Below are 24,381 nucleotides of genomic sequence, written 5' to 3' on the forward strand. Positions count from 1 at the left end.
TTTATGTAAAGGATCAGCAGGTGTAATCAGCCTTCAAGAAATGTAAAATCTTGACCTGAAAAATAATGTTGGAAAAAAATGTCAATCAGCAATACTCAGGATGTAAATGTAATATTGTAGGTGGTATAAATGGCTAATGATCTTACTATCACTGTAAGGAAAAGTCTGGCAAAAAGAATGCACATGATAGGAATAGATATGCTGGATGACCAGAAGAAAATACTGGTTGTAGTTAAAGTATAACGTCACAAAATTCCAGTGTGCAATGGGAAGTTTTCAAAGACTGAGAGGGAATGAGACAGTCAGATTCTCTATAAACTGCCAATCTGTAACTCTCTTGTCCAATATAAATTATTCTTAATGTACAGGTTAAACAGCAAAAAAAATGAATGAGGTGGGGACAGTGATGATAGGTATTTTAGGAAATTAAGCTGCAAAGGCAAAAGGAAAATAAGAGAAGGGAAATAACCATGTTATATTGGGAGCTGGAAGGATCCAAAATACTGAATTGCACCATGTAATTAGCTAAAATCTGTAACATTGATAAATATATGCACAAATGTACTTATAATAAAGTTACCCTAATGACTTGATAGACCACATTTTTTTTTTCAATTAATCTTGTGTCCTGGCTATTTGAAGGTAGAGACGAGAAACTGATTTGAGGTCATAGTAGGGACTGCAATGAGAGTAAAGATACAAGGCACACAGACAGAAAAGTGAAGTAAAGATAATGTGGAATACAAATAGGAGACTGAATAAACTCCTCACATTATTGTTATATTTATCCCACATAACTACAATTTGACTAATAATACCAAAGCATTTTGCATAATGGGGTTTTATATTCCATCTTGACTCAGGTTTAAGTTTCTTTACTTTCTCATGGGTCACTGAGTGCAATAAAAACTAAGTCAAACGCATTAATTTTCAATTTTCCCTGTCCTAAAATCTCTGAATTAGTTACATATATCTTTGGCTTGGCTTCGCGGACAAAGATTTATGGAGGGGGTAAAAAGTCCACGTCAGCTGCAGGCTCGTTTGTGGCTGACAAGTCCGATGCGGGACAGGCAGACACGGTTGCAGCGGTTGCAGGGGAAAATTGGTTGGTTGGGGTTGGGTGTTGGGTTTTTCCTCCTTTGCCTTTTGTCAGTGAGGTGGGCTCTGCGGTCTTCTTCAAAGGAGGTTGCTGCCCACCAAACTGTGAGGCGCCGAGATGCACGGTTTGAGGTGATATCAGCCCACTGGCGGTGGTCAATGTGGCAGGCACCAAGAGATTTCTTTAGGCAGTCCTTGTACCTTTTCTTTGGTGCACCTCTGTCATGGTGGCCAGTGGAGAGCTCGCCATATAACACGATCTTGGGAAGGCGATGGTCCTCCATTCTGGAGACGTGACCCACCCAGCGCAGCTGGATCTTCAGCAGCGTGGACTCGATGCTGTCGACCACTGCCATCTCGAGTACTTCGACGTTAGGGATGAAAGCGCTCCAATGAATGTTGAGGATGGAGCGGAGACAACGCTGGTGGAAGCGTTCTAGGAGCCATAGGTGATGCCGGTAGAGGACCCATGATTCGGAGCCGAACAGGAGTGTGGGTATGACAACGGCTCTGTATATGCTTATCTTTGTGAGGTTTTTCAGTTGGTTGTTTTTCCAGACTCTTGTGTAGTCTTCCAAAGGCGCTATTTGCCTTGGCGAGTCTGTTGTCTATCTCATTGTCGATCCTTGCATCTGATGAAATGGTGCAGCCGAGATAGGTAAACTGGTTGACCGTTTTGAGTTTTGTGTGCCCGATGGAGATGTGGGGGGGCTGGTAGTCATGGTGGGGAGCTATTAGTAGTTATAAAAAAAATGTACATCTGATGTAGGACATATAACAAAGATCCCATTACCATTCTGAAAATTATCATTAAAATTATTATGAACATTACTGGATTCCAACAATTCCATTGTAATGTTCAAACTTGAAACTATCTTGAAATAAACCTTATCACAAATTTAATAAATTTTAATGGATTGAGGACTGGTTAATTTTGTGTTAATTAATTAATTTGGTTCCTTCTCATATTTTATGGTCCCATTATCCCTGTATTTGACTGGAGTACAATCTGATTTTGGAAAAAATAAGTTGGAAATTTTCAGCAACTCAATTTGCATCTATAGAAAGACAGATGAATTAATTTACATTAGAAGAAGGAAATACTCAAGTTATATTATAATCTGATTACAACTTGACAAAAAGGCATTCCCCAGTCTTTGATGCAAAAACATACAAACATATCTTGACTTAACAGACATACACAGAATATATAAATAGTAATCTCAGAGGGTTTGTATGAGCAGTTCATATAACCATATAATTACAGTACAAAAACAGGCCATCTCGGCCCCTCCAAGAGATCTCCTCTAGTCCCGCTTACCTGCACCCTGCTCATAATCCTCCAATCCTCTCACAACCATACATCTATCTAACTTTTTCTTAAATGACAAAATTGACCTTGCTGCAACCACTTCTTCCAGAAGGTCATTCCACTCAGCTGAGTGAAGAAGCTCCCTCTCATGTTACTTCTAAACTTTTGCCCCCTAACCATTAACTTAGACCCCTCTTTCCAATCTCACCTACCCGCAAAGGGAGGAGCCTATTCACATCTACTCTATCAATCCCCCTCAATTTTAAATACCTCTATCAAATCCCCCCTCAACCTTCTACCCTCCAATGAATAAAGACCCAGTTTAATCAATCTTTCTTTGTATTCTAGATACTGTAATCCAGGCAATGTTTTAGTAAATCTTCTCTGCACCTTCTCTACCTTATTGATATCTTTCCTATAATTTGGGGGCCAGAACCGTACACAGTATTACAAATTTAGCCTCACCAATGCCTTGAATAGTTTTAACATCACTTCCCAACTCCTATATTCTATGCTTTGATTTATAAAGACCAGCATACCAAAAGCCTCCTTTACCACTCTATCCACATGAGATTCCACTTTCAAAGAATGATGAACCATTATTCGAAGATCTCTCTGTTCTTCTGCATTCATTAATACCCTCCCCTTCACTGCATATGTCCTGTTTTGATTATTCTTCCTAAAATGAAGTATTTCACACATCGGTATTAAACTTCATCTGCCATCTTTCAGCCCACTTGCAAGGAGCCATCCCCAGGATTAGGACTATTCTACCTTCTATTGGTGATGTCATGATGTATTGAGTGATGGTGAACCTGCCCTAAATCCTGATCAATGTATTATGATCTTATAATTTGTATTTACACATATTACATATATAATTATGCATGATTAATTTTGTTGAAATCTAACATAATTAAGCTTTATGTTCAGCACAGTATAAGCCCTTCAACTTCTGTTGTGCCAACCTATATAAACCTTTATAAGGGACATTGGGAAAGTGCAAGAAATAAATAGTAAGAGCAGACAATTGTTAAATAAGGTGGAATGTTGGTAGCACTATACCATTCAATTTATGTAGCATGGGAAAGTTGGTAGCACTAGTGTGTACAATTTAAACAGTGTGGGGAGGTTGGTAGCACTATCGCTTACAATTTATAAATACCATGGGGGAAAAGCGATGGTGATCCTGCCCTCCTAGGATTTCATGCTGCAGAAAAATGACTGTATGTCCAGCTGCATACGTGGAACATGCATAGAGGGGTTTCTCTACTGCACAGCATTCTGGGAAGTCAGGTCTGCCTTCGTTTTTTCCCACGATCTTTATAAATTGTCCGCTATTGCTGTTAATTGCTATTTATTTCCTCTCTCTCCCACTGCAACTTTCCCATGGCAATGTTTATACCTTCATTTTAATCTTTTCTTCCTCCACTCACATAAAAACTTGGGTCATTTCAATCCCACAATACAATTACTCCATTCACACTTGCCTGATTGCAACGCCGGCATCTGCGGACTCCGGAGATTGTACTAGGGGTCGAGGCTATCAATCTCCAGTGTGAGATGAAGTCATCTGAAAACAGCTTTCAGCTGATTTTGCTTTCACACCTCACTTTAAAGGCCGATTGGTGTTCAATTCCTGGGATCACTTGCAAGTGCGAAAGGGGCTTGTGACCCAGACAGCCAGGACACACTCGAGAAAGCTCTGTAGAAAGTGGACAGGATGTTGGCAAGTGAACTTGCCTGCCTCAGTCTTCTCAGAAAGTACCATCTCTGTGGTGCCTTCCTGACAAGTGAGATGTGTGACCAGTAGACTTCAAGAAACAAGGTGTGCTCCACTCTCTCTACTATCAAGTTATTCTGCACTCATGCCTCCTTCAGTTAATCTTCTGTTGTCTTTATTTGTTCTATTACTACCTTCTTTTCCTTGTAATTTTGAATTGATTCTCTCCTATCAAGAATATTCCCTTTTATTCATCAAGTTAAATTGCCCCAGAGTAGAGTGGATTTCTTAGCTAATTGTATAGCTGTGGATCCGAAGTAATGTATAGGCCAGACTTGTCAAAAACAGTAGATTTCCTCCCTTAAAGGACATAAGATTTTTTTTTTAATTCCAGAACTATTGATTGAAGTTTAATTCCACAACTGCCTGTTGGGGTTTAAAAACCAATCCCCAAATTTTTAGATCAAGTCTCTAGATTAATTGTCTCGTAACTAGCCACCAGCCATCATGTGTTCTTGTCATGCGTTCACCTCTATTTCCTGAAGTAGAATGGTGCAAATTTTTCATCAACAGTCACAAAATGATGTTTACCATTCACTTTATGAACAGCTGCTCATAATGTTTAATGATCTTGAGTGGAGACCTGTTTTAATCTGACATCTGATCCAGCTCACAAACCTGTTCAGGGTATATGCTGTGTCTATGACCAAATAAGGACTTCCAGACTCTTCATCCAAATGTAGATATCTGTATATTTATGGCCATTTAGTTGAAGAACAGCTCAAAGGCTGTGACCTGTTTTTTAACAAAAAAGCTCACATTTATTAAATTTATCACATTTATCTTGGAATTATCTCAGAATTGGTCACCTAAAATTCTCCAAAGCATTGTTGCTGCTTGAATGTAAACAAACATACTTATCATTTGAGACACATCTGGATTCCACACATAACAATTATTTTAGATTTAATGTACATGGCATCACATATAACCCTAAGATTCCTTTATCCTGCAGGCACAGCAGAATTACCACTAATTGGTAGTGCAAAAAATAAACTGTAATGGTGTAAATATGTAAACAAATAAAATAAGTGTAAACAGATAATGAGGATAAACAAACTGCAATAGAAAGAGAACAAAGAAAATCAATAAAGTGAACAAGTAAGAGTCCTTAAATGAGTCTCTGATTGACTTCGTCATTAAAGATTCTGATGGTGGGAGGGTTGCAGCTGTTCCTGAACCTAATGGTGTGAGTCTTGTGGCACCTATTCCTCTTTCCTGATGGCAGCAGTGAGAACAGAGCATGTGCTGAGTGGTGTGGGTCTTTGATAATTGCTGCTGCTCTCCAACAGCAGCATTCCCTGTAGATGGTGGGGAGGATTTTGTTTGTGATGTCCTGGGCTGTGTCCACTACCTTTTGGAGGGCTTTATGCTCAGGGGTATTGGTGCACCCATACCAGACCATGATGTAGTTGGTCAACACACTTTCCACTACACCTTTGTAGAAATTTGCCAGGGTTTCTGATGTCTTACCAAACCCCTGCAAACTCCTGTGGAAGTAGAAGCACTGATATGCTTTCTTCATGAAGCCATTTGTATGTTGGGTCCAGGAAAGATCTTCTGAGCTAATGACTCCCAAGAACCTAAATTTACTCACTTTATTCATCTCTGATCCCCCAATGATCATTGGATTGTATACCTCTGAATTTCCTTTCCTAAAGTCAACAATCAGCTCCTTAGTTTTGGTGATATGGAGTACAAGTTGTTGGTGCACCATTCAACCAAGTTTTCAATCTCCATCTTGTACACTGGCTCATCCACTTCATTTATACTACCATGGTATAGTCAGCAAATTTGTAGATGGTGTTGTTGTCATATTGAGCTACACAGTCGTAGGTGTAAAGTGAGTAGAGCAGAAGAACACAGTCATGTGGCGCTCCGATACTGATGGAGATTGCGGAGGAGAAATTCTTACCAATCCTCACTGATTGTGGTCACCAGGTAACCATGTTTTGACTAACAAGAGAATGGGTCATCAGGCCAATTCTCTGATAGATGGTTAAATACAAGTAGGATGAATAATCTTTGTTCATTTCTACGCTGCTATATTCTAATTATATAATGCATTTTGAAAGCTCCTACACAATAAAACAGCAATCATATCGTACAACAATTAAAGTGAAATGTTTATGCACTTCATTGTTTCCCCGATTTGAAAGTATAGAAATTCAACTAAACTACTTTTGTATGGCTTAAGAATATTTTTCTCCTACCCTTCCCTCCAATGCAAGTGAGGCATGGAACTCATGTTGATTTAAGAAGTTCTTTGGCTTGGCTTCGCGGACAAAGATTTACGGAGGGGGTAAAAGTCCACGTCAGCTGCAGGCTCGTTTGTGGCTGACAAGTCCGATGCGGGACAGGCAGACACGGTTGCAGCGGCTGCAGGGGAAAATTGGTTGGTTGGGGTTGGGTGTTGGGTTTTTCCTCCTTTGCCTTTTGTCAGTGAGGTGGGCTCTGCGGTCTTCTTCAAAGGAGGTTGCTGCCCGCCAAACTGTGAGGCGCCAAGATGCACAGTTTGAGGCGATATCAGCTCACTGGCGGTGGTCAATGTGGCAGGCACCAAGAGATTTCTTTAGGCAGTCCTTGTACCTTTTCTTTGGTGCACCTCTGTCACGGTGGCCAGTGGAGAGCTCGCCATATAACACGATCTTGGGAAGGCGATGGTCCTCCATTCTGGAGACGTGACCCACCCAGCGCAGCTGGATCTTCAGCAGCGTTAGTAATTACGTTCCACACTCAAATTATAATTATTATTCCAATACACAATTAGAAGCCTTCCACATATATTGTGCCTCAGAAAATATTTACAAGGAAGACAAACACAGCCCTCTCATCACACTGACCAAAACCACACGATTCAGTTCTTCTTCATACCTAAGACACAGTTTGCAAGAAATAAATACCAAGCATGCAAGGGATCATTTACCCATTTTTGGCCTCCAGATTCAAATCATATCTGCCTCAACATTTCCTGATCTTCTTTTGAACATGATCAGTATCGCTCCTATATTGGAGTATTATGTAATTCTAAAGCTCTGATAACTATAGTATATTTTTGAACTTTGAAACTGCTTGCATTATTTCCAATCAACATTCCAACTTTTACCAATTTCATTCACAAGTTCTGAGATGAAGCATAGTACCTTGAATTCTTGCCTTTTGATTTGATTTTAAATCTCTCTCGCTCTCTGAAATAGAAGCAAGATTCAGGGGCCTACATGAAAGGGAAGTCCTGTGGTGTGTGATAGAAATCTCAATTTGTCTTTGTGGATTGACTGACTTTCATGGAATGTAAAGACTCCCTCTTTGGAAAAATGTAGAAAATGTCGCAAGATAAGCATACTATGATTTCCATCTGGAAAACTCCAAATCACTTCTTGTTTTCTCTTGTCCACTCCTTCAGAAGCTAGAATTGTCATGGAGTGTGCAGTTTCCTTCCCATATAATTTAAAAAATTTTGAATTGATTTATATTTTCATGGAACATAATTGAGTTACATGATCTTTTGTTAAGTAAAATGCCAACCGTTAATTTAGCAGTACTTAAAGACCTTCAGGCAATTTGATAATTTGTAATTCTTGAGGTGTCAAAAACATTGAGGATTAATTTAGTTCATAGCTATTGCACAATGCACGGAGAAATACACCCTTCCCTTTATTTCCTTTTTGAAGAAATTGCAAGATCTGACCGAGAATTAAATCAAGGCATTTTTGATAAAACCAAAGTCAACAGGCAAACAAAATTGAGGTAAACAAGAAGTCTGCAGATGCTGGTGAACTAGAACAATAGACCAAATGCTGGAGGAAATGGACAGCGAATCTTTGGAAAGCAATAGGGCAGTCACCATTTCAGGCCCAAGTCCTGCTTCTTCACGTATGCCGAAAATCAAGGAAATCCCCGAATAAGATGAGTTTAAGGCGGTTGGTGGGGGGTGGGGGGGGAAGGAGGAGGAAAGAAAAGGAGGAACACAGGCTAGCAGATAATGTGTGAGGGAGGAGAAGAAAAAAGAGTTGAGGTGATAGGGATGGGGGGCAAAAGCCTGAGAAAGATGCCCTCTGATAGAAGAGAAGGGGTTAGGGAGCTGGAGGAAAGTGGCATTGGAGATATCTTGAAGTCACTTCTCACACGGAGAAAGGTGACAGTGATTGCCAGAGACAATCATTTCAGCTCATGGTAGCACTACATCAGGGAAATGTCCTCAATCTCACTAATATCAGCTGCTTCATCACTTAATCTCATAAAGGGTCAATTCTATTTGCAATTCCTCAGTGAATGAAGCAGTCCATGACTGCAAGATGTGGGCGATACTGAGGAATGGGCTAATAAGCAAGTATAATTGTGTGACAAACGTTCCAGACACTGAGAACCCCCAAGAGAGGGTATTACCTACCTACTCTTGACAGTTAATGGTATTACCATTACTGGGTTTCCCCTTCAATCAAAGATCTCAGGGGCCACCATTAAGCAGAAACTCAAATAAGCTACCCATATAAATAACATGGCTGCAAGACCGAATTGAAATAACTGATTCAACTCTGATGTCCAAACATCATTCCAGTGTCCACAAGAATCCAGGATGAACTGGCCGTTTATGTGGAAAATTGGCTTGGTGATAGGAGACAGTGGTGAATGATTGTTTTGCAGGTTGGAAATGGTGTATCATCTGGATTAGATCAATATAATGGAATACTGTGCTCCTAACTGCATAAATGCCACATCCACATGTTCAAGAGGCTCGAGACCATCCAGAACACAATTGCCCAATTGATAGACATGCCTTCAACCATATCCATTCTCTCTACTAATAGCTTAAGACCATAGGACATGGCAGTGCAATTAGGCTATTCTCTCCATTGAGTCTGCTCCTCCATTTAATCAGGAGTTGGTCCATTTTGTCAATCAGCCCCATTGCCCAGCCTTCTCACCATAACATTTGATGCCCAAGCTAATCAAGAATTGAACTCTGCCTTAAATGTACCAAATAACCTGGCTTCCATAACTGCCTGACATATTCAACAGATTGACCATCCTCTGGCTGAAGAAATTCATACACATCTCTGTTCTAAGCAGCTGCCCTTCAATCCTGAAGTTGTGCCCTCTTGTCCTAGATTCTCCCACCATGGGAAACAACCTTTCCACATCTACTTTGTTCATGCCTTTCAATATTTGGAATGTTTCAATGAGTTTCTGTGGTGTTGGGAAGAGTATCAGGTTCAGTGGGTTCACAGTGAGACAAGTCTGGACACAAATGTTACAATTGCATTTAACTTTTATTAGCACGAGAAACAAATAGGAGATAATGTTAAACAGTACTCGATCACTATTTCACTTAAGTGACGATATAACATTCACCTCAGACTTGTGTTGGACTCTGGCAACGGTAAACCTATTCTCGACCCCCTCACACACTACAAACAGGGACTCTTACACACACACCTAGTTCCCTGACCAATGGGGTTGCAGTTCTCTGCAGGTACTGACCTATCACAGTACTAAAAGGTCAGCCTTAGTGTAGTTCACACCTAACCTGCAACACTTCCAGCGATATCCAGAGTAGCGACCTGGCATGGAGTGATATCTGGGGCTTGGACCACGAGGCAGAGAGAAAGAATGCACTGTGCGCTGGTGTTACATTCAGTGCTAGTCTGTGCTTCCAACCAATAATGACCCTAGGTAATTTAAATTAACCAACAGCAAGGTGTGCACTAATGGGTGGCCAGAGTCCAACTTTGATTGACAGGTGATGCGCCTTGCAAACAAGTTTCAGACAGGGAGGACATGTGTAACCTACAATACACGCATTCCAGACAGGCTGGGAAGTCCTGTTTCCTCCACACATAACAGATGCCCCCTCATTCTCTTAAATTCCAACAAATGCTGGCCAAGAGCTGTCAAATGTTTTCATTCCCATATCCATCCTTGTGAACCTCCTCTGAACTCTATCTAACTTCTTAAAAAGAGCCCAAAACTGCTCACAATACACCATGAGGTCTCACCAGTGTCATATAAAGCCTCAACCTCACATCCCTGCCTTGATATTCTATTTCTCTTGAAATGAATACCTTCTTCACCACTGACTCACCGTGCAAACTTATCTTTAGGGTATCTTGCATGAGGACTCCCAGGTCCCTTTGCATTTAGATATTTTCATTTTTCTCCCCATTTAAAAAGTCTGCCTGTTTATATTTTTCTACCGAAGTGCATAACTACTTTCCAACTTTTTATTTCACTTGCCACTTCTCCTAATCTGTCTAAATCCTTCTGCAGCCTCCCTGCTTCCCCACAACTACTTGCTCCTCATCTACCTTCATATCATCTGCAAACACAACCACAAAGCCATTTATTCCATAATCCAAACCATTAATTACAGCATGAAAAGAAGTGCCCCCAACACTGACCCCTGTGGAACACCACCAGCAATCGGCAGCCAACCAAAATATGATCCCAGTTTTCCAACTCTACTTCCTGCCAATCACCCATTTGCTCTACCCACTCTCATATGTTTCCTGTTTACCATGGGCTCGGCTCTTATCTTGTTGAGTTGCCTCATATAACCATATAACCATATAACCACTTACAGCACAGAACAGGCCAGTTCGCCCCTACTAGTCCATGCCGTAACAAATTCCCACCCTCCTAGTCCCACTGACCAGCACCCGGTCCATACCCCTCCAGTCCTCTCCTATCCATGTAACTATCCAGTCTTTCCTTAAATGTAACCAATGATTCCGCCTCGACCACATCTGTCGGAAGCTAATTCCACATCCCTACCACCCTTTGCATAAAGAAATTTCCCCTCATGTTCCCCTTATAATTTTCCCCCTTCAATCTTAAACCATGCCCTCTAGTTTGAATCTCCCCACTCTTAATTGAAAAAGCCTATCCACATTTACTCTGTCTGTCCCTTTTAAAATCTTAAACACCTCTATCAAGTCCCCTCTCAATCTTCTACGCTCCAGTGAAAAAAGCCCCAATCTGCACAACCTTTCCCAGTAACTTAAACCTTGAAATCCTGTCAACATTCTCGTGAACCTTCTCTGCACTCTCTCTATTTTGTTTATATCTTTCCTATAATGCCTTATACAATTTCATCATAACCTCCCTACTCTTGAATTCAATACTCCGATTTATGAAGGCCAACATTCCAAATGCCTTCTTCGCCACACCATCTGCCTGAGTATCAGCCTTGAGGGTACTATTTACCATCATGTGCAGCACCTTGTCAAAGGCCTATTGAAAATCTGAATACAAAACATCCCCTGCATCTCCTTAATCTAGCCTGCTTGTCACTTCTTCAGAGAATTAAAATAAGTTTGTCTGGCATGATTTTCCCTTAAGAAAACCATGCTGGCTTTGGCCTATCCTGTTATGTGCCTCCAAACACTCCATAACCTCATCCTTCACAATTAACTCCAACATATTCCCAACCATTATATAGGTCGGGCTATCTTGTCTATAATTCTGATTCTGCTGCCTCCTTCCCTTCTTGGAATAGTAGGCTGACATTTGTAATTTTCCAGTCCTCCAAGACCATGCCAGAATTTATTGATTCCTGGAAGATCATTACCAATGCCTCCAAGATCTCTTCTTTCAGTACCCAAGGGTGCAATCCATCTAGTCTGGAATTTTGTAGCTAGAGAATGTACCTTTTCACAAAATACTCAGAAATTATTCACCCAAGCTATTCCAACAGGTTTTCCTAAATCCACAATCTCTTCCACCTAAGAAGAGCAGTAAACGACTGAGAACATCAACATGTCCAAGCTTCTCTTCATGCCAGCCAGCATCCTGATTTGGAAGGGTATACCAGTCCTTCATTACCACTGGATCTAACTCTTGGCACACTCCCATCAATGACACTGTAGATGTTGCCAGAAAGAAGGATATCCTTCAAGATGGCCGTTCACCACCAGATGATCAATGGGAATTTGGGACAGACACTATAGTGTTGGCTTTGTCAAGACCCTGAAAATTTAGAATTAAGAGAAATGAAGGATGGTCAATCTCCTCCTAAGACTCATATTTATAAATGCAACAAATACCTTCCATATGTGCTATGTTTAAGCATGCTGCTTTATACATACAATTTGACTATACTGGCTTGATTTAAACAATGTAGCAAATAATTCTTGGATTAAACCAGCTATTCTGCTTTGAACTGTTGTCATTTCTACTTAGAAATGTAAGGAAGGATTAAAGTTGTCTTTTAAATGTATGTCAAAGTCTTCGAGCACAGAAACAAGTTCTTCATTTTACCCTCCCAATACCAATGATCAAGTACCCATTTATACTAATTCATTTACTAGAACTCGGTCTCCTATGCCACGGAGATTCAAATGCTCATCCAGATACTTTTGTAAATATGAGAGTACATCCCTCCACTGCCTTCCTATCTCAGTGGATAAACATCCTTCAAACTTAGGCAACATCATGGTAAATCTCTTCTGCTATTTCTCCAGTGCAATTACATCCTACAGTGGGATGATTAGAAATCCACTTAATACTCCAGCTGTAACCTGGAGTTTTATGAAATGATTCCATGACCTTTATATTCTCATTTTCTCTGGCTTGGCTAATAAAGGGCACCAATCTATAAGACACGTGTCTCCAGCATCCTATATGCTTTCTTCATCACTCTGCTGCCACCTTTCAGGATTAAAGGAGATTAAATTCAATACTGCAAAGCACGGCCATTCTCATCACCATCAACACCACCTCTAATCTTCACAACATCTCAAACTAACCAATCATACCTCAACAGTGCAATGAACTTGCTAGATGCTTTCACTGGCATCTTGGTGACTGCTAATTTGAATTCCTAACAGCATCCAGTAGCTGAGAATGAATGTGTTGCAATTAACTAGAAGTCATGCAGAGAAATTTGCTCACAGAATCCATACTAGATTATTCCAAGTGCATGAAAAACTTCATTCTTTTTCCATAGAAATGATCAGCTACCAGACACATTTTAACCTTATTGTCTTATTACAGTTGGTTTCTTTGGCTTGACTTCGCGGACGAAGATTTATGGAGGGGGTAAAAAGTCCACGTCAGCTGCAGGCTCGTTTGTGGCTGACAAGTCCGATGCGGGACAGGCAGACACGATTGCAGCGGTTGCAGGGGAAAATTGGTTGGTTGGGGTTGGGTGTTGGGTTTTTCCTCCTTTGCCTTTTGTCAGTGAGGTAGGCTCTGCGGTCTTCTTCAAAGGAGGTTGCTGCCCGCCAAACTGTGAGGCGCCAAGTTGCACGGTTTGAGGCGTTATCAGCCCACTGGCGGTGGTCAATGTGGCAGGCACCAAGAGATTTCTTTAGGCAGTCCTTGTACCTTTTCTTTGGTGCACCTCTGTCACGGTGGCCAGTGGAGAGCTCGCCATATAACACGATCTTGGGAAGGCGATGGTCCTCCATTCTGGAGACGTGACCCATCCAGCGCAGCTGGATCTTCAGCAGCGTGGACTCGATGCTGTCGACCTCTGCCATCTCGAGTACTTCGACGTTAGGGATGTAAGCGCTCAATGGAGTTGGTTTAGTGAGAATTAATTTCACCAACAGTACAACAAATCAACTTTAACATGCATAAAGTACAAAATAGAAGAATAAAAACATATGACATTGCATAATGTTATAATGCACAGCAAGGGCAGCATGAGATTTCAGCATATCTACACTGCCAGAATACATACATGACATCACATACAACCCTGAGATTCTTTTTCCTGGTAATTCTGCCTCAGCATAGGTTGCATGTGATGTATATACTCTGACAATAAATCTGAAATCTGCAATCATGATTGAAAGAAGTCAGATGGATGCAGGAAAGAAATCATCTCTGAACCTGGCTTTGGGCAGCAAATCAATAGCAGTGCAATCTGGAAAGGTAAGGCCATTTAGATCAGCTTGGCTTGCTATGTGGAAAGCTTAGGCACTCTGTTTATGAAACCAGAATGAACTGTAAACAGAATAAATTTTATTTTATTTTATCTTCATTAACTTAAATTTCTCATGGTGTGTTAAGAATACACAATGATGACTAGGTGAATTGAAATCCGAGGCTAAACTAGACACAACATAGTCAATGTTCTTCTTGATGTTATAGATAATCTGGTTAAAAATAGTTATCGTGGCATTATTCATTAACGATTAAGTGTCTTAAATTGGTTTCAATGTTATGCATATTTGGCTGGTACATCTTTTCACTTGTTTATTTGATTGCTTGTCTTGGTTATAAATAAGGTCTCTGTGTTAAATTAACCTGATACTTAGCCTGATTACATCAGATAGATCTGCTTTACCTCAGCTGTTTCTTTCCCATTCCTTCTCCCACTTCACTTCCAACAGCTACAATGGTTCCTCAATTATCCTTTCTATGTTAGCACGTTATCACACTCCACACCAAATACAATATTGTTTCAGTTATCCTTGAGAAAGAGTAATCACTTCCAAATGAATTGTAAATAGTTTAAATATTATCTTACAATGCAATGTTTTTCTTGGCATAATATAGCAGCTGTAAAATTCATGGTCTTTCTAGTAAAAGGATGGATAACCAAATACAGGTGCATACAAAGACTCATCATAACCATAATTCCAAATCACACCAGATATATACAGTGTACAGATGGCAGAGGCCGACAGCATCGAATTCACGCTGCTGAAGATAAAACTGCGCTGGGTAGGTCATGTCTCCAGAATGGAGGACCATCACCTTCCCAAGATCGTGTTATATGGCGAGCTCTCCACTGGCCACCGAGACAGAGGTGCACCAAAGAAGAGGACAAGGACTGCCTAAAGAAAGCTCTTGGTGCCTGCCACATTGACCACCACCAGTGGGCTGATATCGCCTCAAACCGTGCATCTTGGCGCCTCACAGTTCGGCGGGCTGCAACCTCCTTTGAAGAAGACCGCAGAGCCCACCTCACTGACAAAAGACAAAGGAGGAAAACCCAACACCCAACCCCAACCAACCAATTTTCCCTTGCAACTGCTGCAACCGTGTCTGCCTGTCCCACATCGGACTTGTCAGCCACAAACGAGCCTGCAGCTGACGTGGACATTACCCCTCCATAAATCTTCGTCCGCGAAGCCAAGCCAAAGAAAAGAACATTTGTGGAAAAGCAAGCAATTCCTGTCAGTCATTAAGCATTCATCTCTGAGAAGCCAATATGTTTGAAAAGAGTAACTCTGTAAAGAATAATCAATGTTGCAGACACTTTGTTGGAATATATTTGTGTACAGTTTGGTATCCAATTGCATGACTTAATTTTTCTTCATTTATTGGATGGAAGCATGACACCAAATACAATTCAAATCATAGCAAGAACCCTGACAAGGACACATCATCTTTTGTTTCACCCCACTGTCATTTCCAATTGCTAACTGGCACTCATTTCTGAGTTTGTTCTTGATGCTAGTCAATGTCGTTTTTCATCTTACTCAGAACCTAAGTTTAGCTATTAGAGAAAAATTGTTCATCAAGAATTGCTTTCAAAATTTATGATCTACAACTTTTTTTAACATTTTTAAAATTTTTCACACTATGAACCATATTAATCAAAGTACACACAAACATTTCCCTCTTGAATATACAGTGTTATTTTCTCCCCTTTCCCCCCTCCCTTCCCTCCCTCCTTCCCACCCCCTCCAAACCCATTAAACGTTCAACATATACAATACAATAAACCCATTAAACAATGTCATCACACAATGAAAATAAACAAGAAATTTTTGTCATCTACTTTTACACACTGTGTCAGTTCATTTCGTCTTCTTTTCATTCTGTCATTTTAGGGGGTGGAGGTCCATGATAGGCCCTCTCTGTGGTGTTCCATGTACGGTTCCCAAATTTTATTTTTTAAATTATATGTTATTTTTTTTACAATGGAATACATTTATTCATTTCTATGTACCATTGCTGTACTCTCGGGCTCTCTTCTGATTTCCAAGTTGTCATTATACATTTTGTTTTGCTACAGCTAAGGCTATCGTAATAAATATTTTTTCAAGAGAAAGAAAATGATGAAATTAGCTGTGAACCCAAACAAAAGTGGGAACAAGATCTAAACATAAAGATAAAAAATGAAATATGGGAAAAGCTATGCTCCGGAACTATGAGAAATACAAGAAACATGAGGTTACGCATGATATAATAGAATTGGTTACACAGGTTATATATCACGATCTACAACTTTGAGGAAAGTTGCTCTTTAGAATTGGAAGAATTTTCATCTTATTTTTCCCATTTCTCAATTAATGATTTAAAATAAAGACAAAGTCATCAAAAATTTGTTTAAAATAGGATGACAATAATTCTTGCTGTTTTGCTCTCCTTTACATAACCAGGGCTGGTAATCATGGTGGGGAGCTGGCTGATGGAGGACCTCAGTTTTCTTCAGGCTGACTTCCAGGCCAAACATTTTGGCAGTTTCCGCAAAGCAGGACGTCAAGCGCTGAAGAGCTGGCTCTGAATGGGCAACTAAAGCGGCATCGTCTGCAAAGAGTAGTTCACGGACAAGTTTCTCTTGTGTCTTGGTGTGAGCTTGCAGGCGCCTCAGATTGAAGAGACTGCCATCCGTGCGGTACCGGATGTAAACAGCATCTTCATTGTTGGGGACTTTCATGGCTTGGTTCAGCATCATGCTGAAGAAGATTGAAAAGAGGGTTGGTGCCTCCATCAGCCAGCTCCCCACCATGATTACCAGCCCCCCCACATCTCCATCGGGCACACAAAACTCAAAACGGTCAACCAGTTTACCTATCTCGGCTGCACCATTTCATCAGATGCAAGGATCGACAATGAGATAGACAACAGACTCGCCAAGGCAAATAGCGCCTTTGGAAGACTACACAAAAGAGTCTGGAAAAACAACCAACTGAAAAACCTCACAAAGATAAGCGTATACAGAGCCGTTGTCATACCCACACTCCTGTTCGGCTCCGAATCATGGGTCCTCTACCGGCACCACCTACGGCTCCTAGAACGCTTCCACCAGCGTTGTCTCCGCTCCATCCTCAACATCCATTGGAGCGCTTACATCCCTAACGTCGAAGTACTCGAGATGGCAGAGGTCGACAGCATCGAGTCCACGCTGCTGAAGATCCAGCTGCGCTGGATGGGTCACGTCTCCAGAATGGAGGACCATCGCCTTCCCAAGATCGTGTTATATGGCGAGCTCTCCACTGGCCACTGTGACAGAGGTGCACCAAAGAAAAGGTACAAGGACTGCCTAAAGAAATCTCTTGGTGCCTGCCACATTGACCACCGCCAGTGGGTGCACCAAAGAAAAGGTACAAGGACTGCCTAAAGAAATCTCTTGGTGCCTGCCACATTGACCACCGCTAGTGGGCTGATAACGCCTCAAACCGTGCATCTTGGCGCCTCACAGTTTGGCGGGCAGCAACCTCCTTTGAAGAAGACCGCAGAGCCCACCTCACTGACAAAAGGCAAAGGAGGAAAAACCCAACACCCAACCCCAACCAACCATATTTTCCCCTGCAACCGCTGCAATCGTGTCTGCCTGTCCCGCATCGGACTTGTCAGCCACAAACGAGCCTGCAGCTGACGTGGACTTTTTTACCCCCTCCATAAATCTTCGTCCGCGAAGCCAAGCCAAAGAAGAAAGACATAACCAGATCACGAAGGTCCTGAGGCAGTTTTCCTTGGTCCCAACAAAGCTTGAAAAACTCATGCAGTTTGACATGCAGAATTTTGCCGCCAGCCTTCCAGACCTCTGGGGAGATTCCATCCATACCTGCTGCTTTGCCACTTTTCAGTTTTTCGATTGCCTTATATGTCTCATCCTGGGTGAGGACCTCATCCAGCTCTAGCCTTAGGGGCTGTTGAGGGAGCTGGAGCAGGGCGGAATCTTGGACTGAGTGGTTGGCACTGAAAAGAGATTGGAAGTGCTCTGGCCATCGGTTGAGGATGGAGATCTTGTCGCTGAGGAGGATTTTGCCGTCTGAGCTGCGCAGCGGGCTTTGGACTTGGGGTGAGGGGCCGTACACAGCCTTTAGAGCCTCGTAGAAACCCCTGAAGTCGCCAATGTCCGCGCTGAGCTGGGTTCGCTTAGCGAGGCTAGTCCACCACTCATTTTGGATCTCCCGGAGTTTGCGCTGAAGATGGCTGCATGCGCGACGGAAGGCTTGTTTCTTCTCTGGACAGGACGGCTTTGTAAGGTGAGCCTGGTGGGCAGCTCGCTTCTTTGCCAGCAGCTCCTGGATTTCCTGGCTGTTTTCGTCGAACCAGTCCTTGTTTTTCCTGGAGGAGAAGCGCAGTACCTCTTCAGTGGATTGCAGTATGGTAGTCTTCAGCTGATCCCAGAGGGTTTCAGGGGACGGGTCCGTGAGGCGGATTGCATCGTCGAGCTTTGCTTTGAGGTTTGCCTGGAAGTTTCCTCTCACTTGGTCTGACTGCAGGTTTCCAACGTTGAACCTCTTTCTGGGGGCTTTACTGATCCTGGGCTTTGACTTGAAGTGAAGGTTGAGCTTGCAGCGAACCAGCCAGTGGTCAGTGTGGCATTCCACGCTGGGCATGACCCTGGTGTGGAGCACATCTCGTTTGTCACTTTCTTGCACCAGGATGTAGTCCAGGAGGTGCACCAAAGAAAAGGTACAAGGACTGCCTAAAGAAATCTCTTTGTGCCTGCCACATTGACCACCGCCAGTGGGCTGATATCGCCTCAACCGTGCATCTTGGCGCCTCACAGTTCGGCAGGCAGCAACCTCCTTTGAAGAAGACCGCAGAGCCCACCTCACTGACAAAAGGCAAAAGAGGAAAAACCCAACACCCAACCCCAACCAACCAATTTTCCCCTGCAACCGCTGCAACCGTGTCTGCCTGTCCCGCATCGGACTTGTCAGCCACAAATGAGCCTGCAGCTGACGTGGACATTTACCCCCTCCATAAATCTTCGTCCGTGAAGCCAAGCCAAAGAGAAAGAAGAGAGACATAACCAGATGTACTTTTCAGGCCAATATATTTGAACAAGAGAAATGCAAGCGCTGTAGATGCTGGCTGGTGAATGGCTACTGGATGAGAGAAGGAGAAAGGAGTGAAAAGGTAGATAGGTGTGGAGACCACTGGGATTTCAGGTGGGGGCAGGGATCAGAGAGAAAAGAAGCAGGTAAAGGAGAGATGTGTGGGAGTTACCTAAAACGAATGTTCATGCCATTGGGTTTATAGCAGTTTCTTATTCTGTCTGAATCTTCTTTTCACCAATTTCTCTTGACTGCAGTATTCACAAAACTAAAAAGAATGTTAAGAGTTTCTCAGTTTGAATATTAGATACAGTGAAAAGCTCTGTTTTTGTATGCTATCCAATCAATAATAAAACAAAAGTTCAGAACATAGGGGAACAGAAAGTCAGAGTGCAGGGTATATTGTAACTAAGAAAAAATCCTGGGGATCCAGAAAAATACAGTTAATACAATACAAGGGTGCTATCTTTACCTGTGAGACGTCCATTTAAGATTCCAATAACTGCAAGAGATGCTTCTGATTGTAACTTACACTAGTTTTCCAAAGAAATATTAGGATTTTAAAAACACCTGTGCAGAAACATTTATTTATCAATGTATATCCATATAACATAACAATTTACAGTATGGAAACAGGCCATATCGACCTGTAACAGTATCGGCACAGTAACAGGCCTTTCTGGGCCACGAGCCCAAATTAACCTACAATCTGTACGTTTTGAAGGTGCCTGAGGGATGAGCCCAAATATACAAACTCCTAATCATCAGCGCCGGTTTCGTTGTGCTGCTCAATAAACAAAATGGGATACCTGGAAAAACAATCCTTTAGAAACATTTTTGGCACCATTTTAAAGAAAATTATTTTTTTGCATCTGGCATTGCATGGAATTTGACCCCCAGTGTGCTTCCCACCCATCCACTCCCCAAAATAATCATCAAGATTAAAGATATATTTATGGGTATTGTGTCTTTTTCCTCATCTAAATGCATATCCAAAAAAATGGTCAAATTTCCAAAAATATCAGCCTGCACTATTGAAATGTCACTTCTTTTTCTTCTGCTACTGTAATTGTGAATATTTATTATATTTTATATTTTTTATCACTTTCCTCACGAGTTGATTTTTTTAAAAATGATGTACCAGTTTGGTTGCAGCAAGTAAGCATTTCTGGCATTTGTACATTGTACTTGTGTGTATGTCAAAAAAAATTTTAATTATTAATTTAAATGATGTAACATGCCCCTGAATCACATAGATGATGGATATCATTTTCACCTCTTACCCTTGGTTATTGGTGCTATAAATCTGGCCTCCAACATTGGACCATAACTCTTCTGAAAGCAACAATTATTATTCTCATACTTTATTGCAACAAAATGCTAAATACGCAGATCACAGCATTTTATTTTTATGTTTCAATAAAATCCCTCATCATTTGCTATTTTCTCTGCACGTTAGCAGCTTCCAAATACAATGACAAAGAATGCAAATAAACACCTTCTGAATTTTAAATATTATTGCTTCCATGCATAGCCATGGAATTATTAATCTCCACTTGCACTGAAAAACTATTTATGCCCCATTTTTCTAATTAAAATTCATGCTATAGTTTATGGACCATTTGTTGTATTATTCTTGGAGTCAAAAACAAAGGCCTAGAAATTTATTCATGCCATGCATTTTTATTTAAAGTGCAGCAGAAGAGAACAAAGAATCTGCAGAATAGAACATGCCTTTCACCCTAACCAGTACATGTTGACATTTACTCAATCTTCCTCATCTAAATCTATTAGCGTAACCATCTATAACCCTCTCAGTTACATTTATCTAACCTTTCTTTGCCTGTGTTTATACTACTCATTTCAAGCCCACCCTGTGGTAGAGCAGTTGGCTCTTTGGACACAGATTTTTTTTCTGGACTCTACTGGATTTGTTCATTCGACATCCAACGAGTCGCAGGGTTAACACATTGAGATCACTGATTGAACAACTTTGAGCTTGTAACATCGGTGTGACTTGAATTTATTTAATAAAAAATAGGTGCTGGAGTAGGCCATTTGGCCCTTTGAGCCAGCACCACCATTCACTGTAATCATAGTTGATCATCCACAATCAGTACCCTATTCTTGTCTTCTCCCCATATCCCTTAACTCCACTATCTTTAAGAGCTCTATCTAACCCATTCTTGAAAGCATACAGAGAATTGGCCTCCACTACCTTCTGAGGCAGGGCATTCCACAGATCCACAACTCTCTGGGTGAAAAAGATTTTCCTCAACTTTGTTCTAAATGGTCTACCCCTTATTCTTAAACTGTGGCCTCTGGTTCTGGACTCCCCCAACATCAGGAATATATTTCCTGCCTCTAGCATGTTAAATCCCTTAATAATCTTGTATGGTTCAATCAGATCGCCTCTCATCCTTCTAAATTCCAGTGTATACAAGCCCAGTCACTCCAATCTTTCAACATGGTATAGTCCCACCATCCCAGGAATTAACCTTGTGGACCTATGCTAAAGTCTCTCAATAGCAAGAATGTCCTTCCTCAAACCTGGAGACCAAAACTGCGCACAATACTTCAGGTGTGGTCTCACCAGGGCCTCTTTGCTCCAAAACTTAACTCCCCTTTTTAAGATGGCCAACATGCCATTAGCTTTCTTCACTGCCTGCTGTACCTGCATGCTTACTTCCAGTGACTGATGAACAAGGACACTTAGATCGAATGATACTTCTACTTTTCGTAACTTGACACCATTCAGATAGTAATCTGGTTTCCTGCTTTTGCCACCCATGTCGATACCCAGGCCTTTGAAGGACCTTTTGAAGTAGTCTTTATAACATTTCTTCTGCTCCCTGACTGAGCGCTTGCCCTGACACAGTTCTGTAAAGATGTCCAGCCCACCTGGCTTGGGCTTTCAGCAGGAGGGTGTAGACGCTGCAAAGCCCAGCACGTTCCAGGATTTCCATGTCGAGGACTTTGTCCTGCCACCTGATGTGGAGGAGTCTGCGGAGACTGCTCAAGTGAAAGTTGTTGAGTTGTTGCATGTCTGCTATAGACAGTCCAGGTCCCACTGACATAAAGGAGGGTGGTAAGGACCATTGCAGAGTAGACCTTCAGCTAGGTAGTAAGGCTGAGTCCTCTCTGTTCCCAGACATTCTCATGGAGACTCCCAAAGGCGGTGCTGGGTTTATCAATCCTGTTGCTGACCTCAGCATCTATGTTCACTGCGCGAGAGAATATGCTGCCCAGGTAGGTGAAGTTGTCGACTGCCTGAAGGTTCTAGCCCTTCACTGTAATGCGCAGCTTCTGGTATGGCTTTCCTGAGGAAGGCTGGTACATAACTTTGGTTTTTTTGGTGCTGATAGTGAGACCAAAGTTGTCGCAGGCTTGTGAGAAGCAGTTCATTTCATGCTGCCTCTTCTGCTCTGTGCTGGCGTTGAGTGCACAGTCACCTTGTTTGCTGAAGTCTCTGATGACAGTTTCTTGCACCTTTGAAACTGCCTGCAGGCGCCTGAGGATGAACAACCTGCCGTCGGTCCTGTACCTGACGTGGATTCTTCCTTCATAGTTACGAAAGTCATCTGTCAGCATGGCAGAGAATACCATACTGAACAGAGTCGGGGTGAGAACGCAGCCTTGTTTGACATTACTTGTCACTGGGAAGCTTAGTGTAGATTTACGGAACAGACTTGATGGGCCTAGTGGCCTGCTTCTGTTCCTTTGTCTTGTGATCTTGTGACTCATCGCCGTCATCCAGAACTTTCACCATCATACCATCATGGAACTGCCTGACGATTGTGATGAACTTGCTGGGGCAGCCAAACTTCTCCATGATCTTCCGCAAGCATTCTCTGCTGATCGTATCGAAAGCCTTAGTTAGATCAGCAAAGGTCATGTAAAAGTCGCTGTGTGGCTCCTGGTATTTTTCCTGGAGTTGGCGCACAGCAAAAATTATGTTCACAGTCCCACGTTCAGCACGGAAGCCGCACTGGCTTTCTAGGAGCAGACCTTGCTCAAGATGAGCAGGATGCAGGCCAAAATCCACACATTTATCCACATTAAACTGCATCTTACCCAACCTGTCCAAGTCACCCTGCATTCTCATAACATCCTCCTCACATTTCACACAGTCACCCAGCTTTGTGACATCTGCAAACTTGCTAATGTTGCTTTTAATCCCTTCATCTAAAACATTAATGTATATTATAAATAACTGCAGTCCCAGCAATGAGCTTAGTCTACCCCATTAGTCTCTGCTTACCACACTGAAAAGGACCCATTAATCCCTACTCTGTTTCCTGTCTGCCAACCAATTTTCAATCCATGTCAGTACCCTACCCCAATACCATGCGTTCTAATTTTGCCCATTAATCTCCTATGTGGGACCTTATCAAAGGCTTTCAGAAAGTCCAGGTACACTACATCCACTGACCTACCCTTGTCCATTTTCATAGTTACATCCTCAAAAAATTTCATAAGATTAGTCTGTAGTCGTGCACTACTCGAAAGAACACACACACACACACACACACACACACACATAGTGTATGTAGTCAGGTTAAGCTCTGAGTTTTATTAGGGCTTAGGCCTGACTTTTACACTTGTGTTGCTCCCACCGTGGCCCTCCTTGGCTGACATCACAACATGCATAACAAAAGAGGGTACTTTCCTGCATAAAAATGCCCTTCCCCATGCACTGTCCCTCTCTGTTGGCTGTGCAGCAAGGCCAGTACCATTTTGGGGTTACTGGCCCTTAAGCTGCACTTGCCGTTTAGCCACCGGTTCGCTGGTTGGCGCCAGTGCCGCTAGGCATGCTCCTGGCCTTCGGTTGTGCTCGCCGCCCGGAGGAGCGGATCAATCGCCATCGTGCTGGGCCGCCACAAGTCAAGCATTATTTCCCCTTCATAAATCCATGCTGACTTGGACTGATCTTGTCCAAATGTGCTGTTATTTCATCTTTTATCATTGACTCCAGCATCTTCTCCACCATTAATGTCAGGCTAACTTGTTTACAATTCTCAGTTTTCTCTCTTCCTCCTTTCTTAAAAAAGTGGACCAACATTAACCACCCTCCAACCTGCAGGAAATGATCCTGAATCTATAGAACACTGGAAAATTATCACCAATGCATTTATGATTCAGTTTGTTCTGATCACATTTTGATGCATTTGGGTGATTTAAGATAGAACAAAATACCTCAGTGTGAACTTAAATGT

Source organism: Narcine bancroftii, chromosome 1, assembly GCF_036971445.1.
Source record: "Narcine bancroftii isolate sNarBan1 chromosome 1, sNarBan1.hap1, whole genome shotgun sequence".
Taxonomy (NCBI): domain Eukaryota; kingdom Metazoa; phylum Chordata; class Chondrichthyes; order Torpediniformes; family Narcinidae; genus Narcine; species Narcine bancroftii.